Consider the following 5782-nt stretch of genomic DNA (forward strand, 5'->3'; position numbering starts at 1 on the left):
CAGGTCGGGTCAGCGCCGGCGACCGGAGGTCGGAGCCGGCGGTCGGATCTGGTCGGCTCCGACGTTCAGCGACGGCGCCGGGGACCGGGGGCCGGTGCGCTTGGGATGGAGAGGGGGTAGGGAGAGAGAGAGAGAGGGAGCGCCGGCGACCGGAGGTCGTAGCCGGCGGTCTGGTCAGCGCCGGCGACTGTAGGTCGGAGCCGACGGCCGGATCGGGTCGGCGCCGAAGGTCAGCGACGGCGCCGGGGACCGGGGGCCGGTAAGCTGGGGGTGGAGAGAGGGTAGGGAGAGGGTAGGGAGAGAGAGAGGGTAAGGAATTAGAAAGATGAATTAAGGGAACTGATCCCCTCAAATTAAAGTGTCTCCAGTATTGTTCAATGGCACACTAGATTGTTGCAACGTGTTCATTCAAAAGTTTACGACTGAGATAATTCAAAAATGTAGTAATTAATAGAACATCTAAAAATGATAAAAATATTTTGATTATCGGTGGGGGCAGCCGGCGGTCGGGACTTATCGTTCTTGTTTTTCTTATTCAATTTAGCTTTATTTTTTAGTCTTAACAAAAATTGACAGGAATTAATTGATTTTTTATTAACTTTTTTTATGTGCTTTTGGTATATTGAAGATTTTATGTACGGCAGAGACCTCTTCTTTAAAAAGAAGTTCGACGATAGACAAACGCCGCCGAAATTATCATGTCGACTACTGGTCAGCCACCAGAGGCTGACCAGGGAAAGGTGATTACTGTGTATACTTCTCCTAAGGATTTCCCTGAACTTTATCATCCTCCATCTAGCAAAAATCATGTTGGGTCAAAAGCACCTATCAGTTTGCCTATCGTAGATGTAGTGAGCAATGTTCAGAGTAATGGTGCTGACGTAGAAGTTCGTTCTCACAATGTTAAATATGCAAATTTGCTTAAACCTCTTATTAAGGTACTTCATGCAAAGAAAAACTCTACTGAACACATTGATATTAAGCATGTGGATTATATTAATGGTGTTCCTAGGGTTACATAGACGGAGGAGGAAGTTAATAAAATGAATATTATTGAAGAACTTCAATATGCCGTCATAGAAAAATTTTCTTATGGGTGGCCTGACATTGACGAATTGAGAATTGAAATTCCAAAGCAATGCAAAATAAAAGGAGGTTGTAAGATTGGCTTATTGTGTAACATGCACATATTAATGCACTTTGAGCTTAGGGAAGACTTTATTAACATGATGTCGAAAAATGTATATTACATTACGGTAAAAGATGGCTTAGCTTATCAGATGAGACCTTTTATTTATGATGCCAAATTTGATCCAAAGGTGGAGACACGTAGGTGATGACATGAATTTCGTTCTTGGATATTTTACCAACCTTTTTGTGAAGGAATCTCTCTTTTCAATAGTTGTTGCAGTAGGAAAACCTGTCCAACTGGATATAGCTACAATCAATAAGACCAGGTCGAGTTGTGCAAGGGTGAAAGTGCAAGTTGATTTAGCAGCCAAATTACCTGATCATGTAGAAATTGAAGTGATCAACAACACTACTAAAGAGGTTAGGATTCGAACAGTCAAAGTTCAATATGATATGTTTCCCAAATATTGCTATACCTGTAAATTACAAGGGCATGAGGAGGTAGAATGCAGAAGCTTATATCCTAAATTGAGAACTCAAGAATAGAAATATGATGTATGGAGAGAAGGTCATGAAAAAGAAGATCATGGAAAAGATGACACACTAGTTCAAAGGAGATATCTGAATGGAACAGTGATGCTTGCAAACTAGAACCCTGCAAACAAGAGATTCAAATTTGAAAAAGGAACCAATAAGTTTTTACATACTGCAGTGGAGGTGAATAAAGAAGAAAGGGAAGAAGGGATTCAGGCTAATAGTAATGTCAGCACCAAAAACTCTTTTGATATCCTGAAGTAACACAAGGAGGACAGTAGAAACAATCAATGGAATGTAGAAAAATATCAAAGTGGTCACACAAATAACTACATATCTTAGAAGAGAGAATATACAGAGCAAGGAGGTCTGGAATCTATTAACACTGACAGGAGAAATGAAAGTACAAAATGTAATACTGTTATTCAAGATGAAGATCCACATGATCTACATATCAACAAAGCAATAGCAAATGATCAGGTTGAATCAACTTCTCGTCAACAAAGAAATGCAGTTTTGAACAAGGATTCAGTTGACAGTTGTACCCAAAGCCCAGTTATGTTTGAATATATATATTTACTATAAATGCTGGACTATTATGTTTACTATTACTTTTTTGTATATATTGTTTTTCTAATAATTCATCTCTATGCATTTTAAATTCTTTTAAATCGTCAAAATTATATGTTAATGATTTCTGGGTTATTATGCTATTTTTATCTATTAATTCAATTTTTATAGTAGTTTTATGTTTTTCCCATTCTTTTAATGGATCTTCACTATATAATTGTTCTAATTTTTTCTTAATTATTTCTATCTTATTTATTGAAAATATAGTTATTTCTGTTTTATTTATCGAAAATACTACTAGTTCTATTGTATCTTCAGTATTTTTTATATTTTCTAACTTTTGTGTAATTTTTTCACTTCCTTTTATCCAATCAGTTTTCTTTCTCATTTTATTGTTAACTCTTTTTGCTCTTACTTTATGTTTACATGGTGTTGTAAACCACCAATCTGTTCTAGTTATTATATGTGGGTATAATTTATCTAAAAACGGCATTCCTAAAAGTATATCTTTTGATGTTAGGTCATAATTATAAATTTCTTCTATTGTTAATATCTTATCCTATACTTGTATTTTTACATTCCTAGCTTTATAAGTAATTAGGCTTCCTTCATTATTAAATCCTTTAACTATTATTGGTATTTTTAATTTATCTCATTTACTTTCTGGTAAGCAATTATATCTACATAAATTAGCTTATGCTCCTGTATCTATCATGGACGTATAATATCTACTGTAATATCCTTCTACTACTATCTTCATGAATACATATATTTTCATTTTATGTTAAGGCTCTTCTTAAGAATAATTTCTCTTTGTTATATGTTAAGGTTAATTGTGTATGTTCTATATTATATGGTTTTACTTGTTCTAGCCATTTTATTCCTAATATTATATCTGCTTTTTGCATTTCTTCCTTTACTTCAAATTCTATTTTCTAATTCCTATTATTATTTCTTTTTCTACTATATTTTTACTATTTATTAAACTTCTTGGTAGATCTGGGCACATATCATTATCAATTTTTATTTCTTCATTTTTTACTAGATATTTTGTTATATAATTTTCTTCTTGTCCTGTATTTAAAAGTATTAAATATTCTTTTTCATTTATTTTTCCTGTTATGTAATATTGGTTTAAATTACTTGTTGAATTTATTTCATAACTTGTTCTTTTTTATGAGCTTGATGATTCTGATTTTTCATCAGCTATTCTTTTCGTTGTACTTATTCTATCATTTACTATTTCTAAATTTTCTTCTATATCTATGTCTTTGTAGCTATAATCATTATAATCTATTGTTTTTTACAATTTGTTCGAATGAACTTTCTATTCGTATTTTGTTAATCTTATTTTTTCTGTTATTTTATGTTTTGTTGTTAATACATATAAATTTTTGCATCTTGCTGTAAATATTTTACTTCCTGGGGTTAATTCTATTCCGGATATTTTCCAATATAATACGAGTGATTCATCTATATTTTTATCTGTTACCGCTACGGAATAATTTGCACTTATTATAAATTTAAATTTTTGGTATATTAGATTTCCTTTTACGGCAGTTATTATGCTTTTTTCTATAGGTTTTATAATTCTATCATCTGCTAAATATAATTCTATTGGTGTATCTATTCCTTCTCTAAAACATGTTGTTATTAATATCTCTGTATCTCCAAGGTGTACATATTTTATTGGATCTCCTTTACTTTTTATATCATTTATCTCTTTATTAATTATTCTTTTTGTTACTAGTGGTATACTAGCCTTGCCTTTTGCATATCTACAGTCTATTACATGTTCCTTTTGGCATACTACATAATATTCGTCCTTTTTCCTAGTAAAAATATTTTTTATTATTGGTATTTTAAATATTTTTTCTACACTTAAGTCTAATTCTTTTCCTTTTATTTCATCAAATATGTTACTGTCAAATATTATTTTTTGTTCTGTTCCTTCATCATTTAAATATTCTTCCTTTGTTATTATTTTTATATCTTCTTCAGTCATTTGATTCATCTATTTCACTATCTACTTCATTATCTGTTTCGTTTTCTGAAATTTCATATATACTATCCTCACTTTCTAATTCATAATCTATATAATCTACCTGCATATATTCTGTATTATCTATTTTTATTTCTGATATTTGTTTATTTTTTGGATTTTCAGGTAATTTACAATCTCTAGCTAAATGGCCTAACTTTCCATAATTATAACAAGTACATTCTTTTATAGATTTTTTCTTTCTATATGGTCTTTTGTATTTATAATTTTTTACATAATATCTTTTTCTTGGTTTCTTGTATTTATATTTTGATTTTTTATATTTCTTATATTTCTTATGTCTTTTTCTTTTCTTATAATATCTTTCTTCACATCCAAATTAGGGTGCTATTTTATTTTTGCAACATACTAAATTTTTTATCAATGTTTTTTCCATTTTTAATTCTTCTCTATATTTTTCACATAAGTTTCTATACCATTGTTGTAAAAATTTTATTCTTGCTCCTAACATATCTACTATTTTTGCTTCTTCCCAACTTTTTATTATCTTTGAACTAAATGGTTCGGGTAATTTATTAAAATATAATTTTCTTATTTCTTTACTTTCTTCTATACTATATACTCCTTTATAATAGTACTCTTTAAATGCACAAGTATATTCATCTATATAACACATATTACATATTGCTAATTTTAACATTAAATTCCTATTTGTATCTTTTTCTTCATCTTGTTCTTCTTCTATTGTTGTCATGCTACCAAATTCATCTTTTATAGCTGTTTCATATTTTTTTAATAATTCTATAGGTGTTAGTTTAGTTGTTGTTGATGATATGAAGCATAAATAAAGGGGAATATGGATGTGAATTTACCTGTTGACATGAATTATTAGGATATGCAATTAGTTCTTGGTCAAGCAACCAACCAGAAAGCACTTCAAGTTGATGAATTGGACTGCAAGGATACAATAAGAAAATCTGCAATATTAAAGTCAAGTTTTGAAGGAAAAAATTGGTGCCATTGTCAGCAAAGAGGAGTTCCCCTAACAAGACATTACATGATTTGGTTTCTCACCAATTAACTAAAGATATAGGGTCAGAAAAGGCTGATATTGTTGAAGCTTTGATAGAAGATAAAGAAAAGAGTGATAATCAAGAAAGTCTACATCAACTAATGAATGATACAGGATTATCACCTCAAGTAATTACAAAAGGCAAAAAAAATAGGGGTAAAGTTGACAAACCTACAAGGAGTGCCAGGAGAGGGGGTAAAGCCTATAATCAATGAAGTTAAAAGCTTTATTCTGGAATATCAGAATAGTTAGAGCACAACAGGAATTTTACAAAGTTCAAATACTTCATAGACATCATAAATTTATGTTGATTGCATTGATGGAACCATTCCAAGAGGCTAAGAATATACAAAAATATAAGAAAAGATTGAGCATGAATTATGCAAATTATAATATAAATGGCAAGATTTGGATTGTTATCCAAGATCACATACAGGTGAATATTCTTGCAGATTCAGAACAACAACTAACAT

At 31.0% G+C, this 5782-nt stretch overlaps 1 long non-coding RNA gene across 1 annotated transcript; it reads right to left on the minus strand.

Moving 5' to 3' along the window:
• Positions 1 to 1139: 1139 nt before the first annotated feature.
• LOC124891171 lies at positions 1140 to 5304 on the minus strand. Its single transcript, XR_007049555.1, has 2 exons — positions 5110 to 5304; positions 1140 to 1786 (listed from the first exon to the last, which is right to left on the minus strand). It is a non-coding gene; the product is annotated as an uncharacterized LOC124891171 (long non-coding RNA).
• Positions 5305 to 5782: the final 478 nt, after the last annotated feature.

The sequence above is a fragment of the Capsicum annuum genome, unplaced genomic scaffold (assembly GCF_002878395.1).
Source record: "Capsicum annuum cultivar UCD-10X-F1 unplaced genomic scaffold, UCD10Xv1.1 ctg3168, whole genome shotgun sequence".
In the NCBI taxonomy this organism is placed as follows: domain Eukaryota; kingdom Viridiplantae; phylum Streptophyta; class Magnoliopsida; order Solanales; family Solanaceae; genus Capsicum; species Capsicum annuum.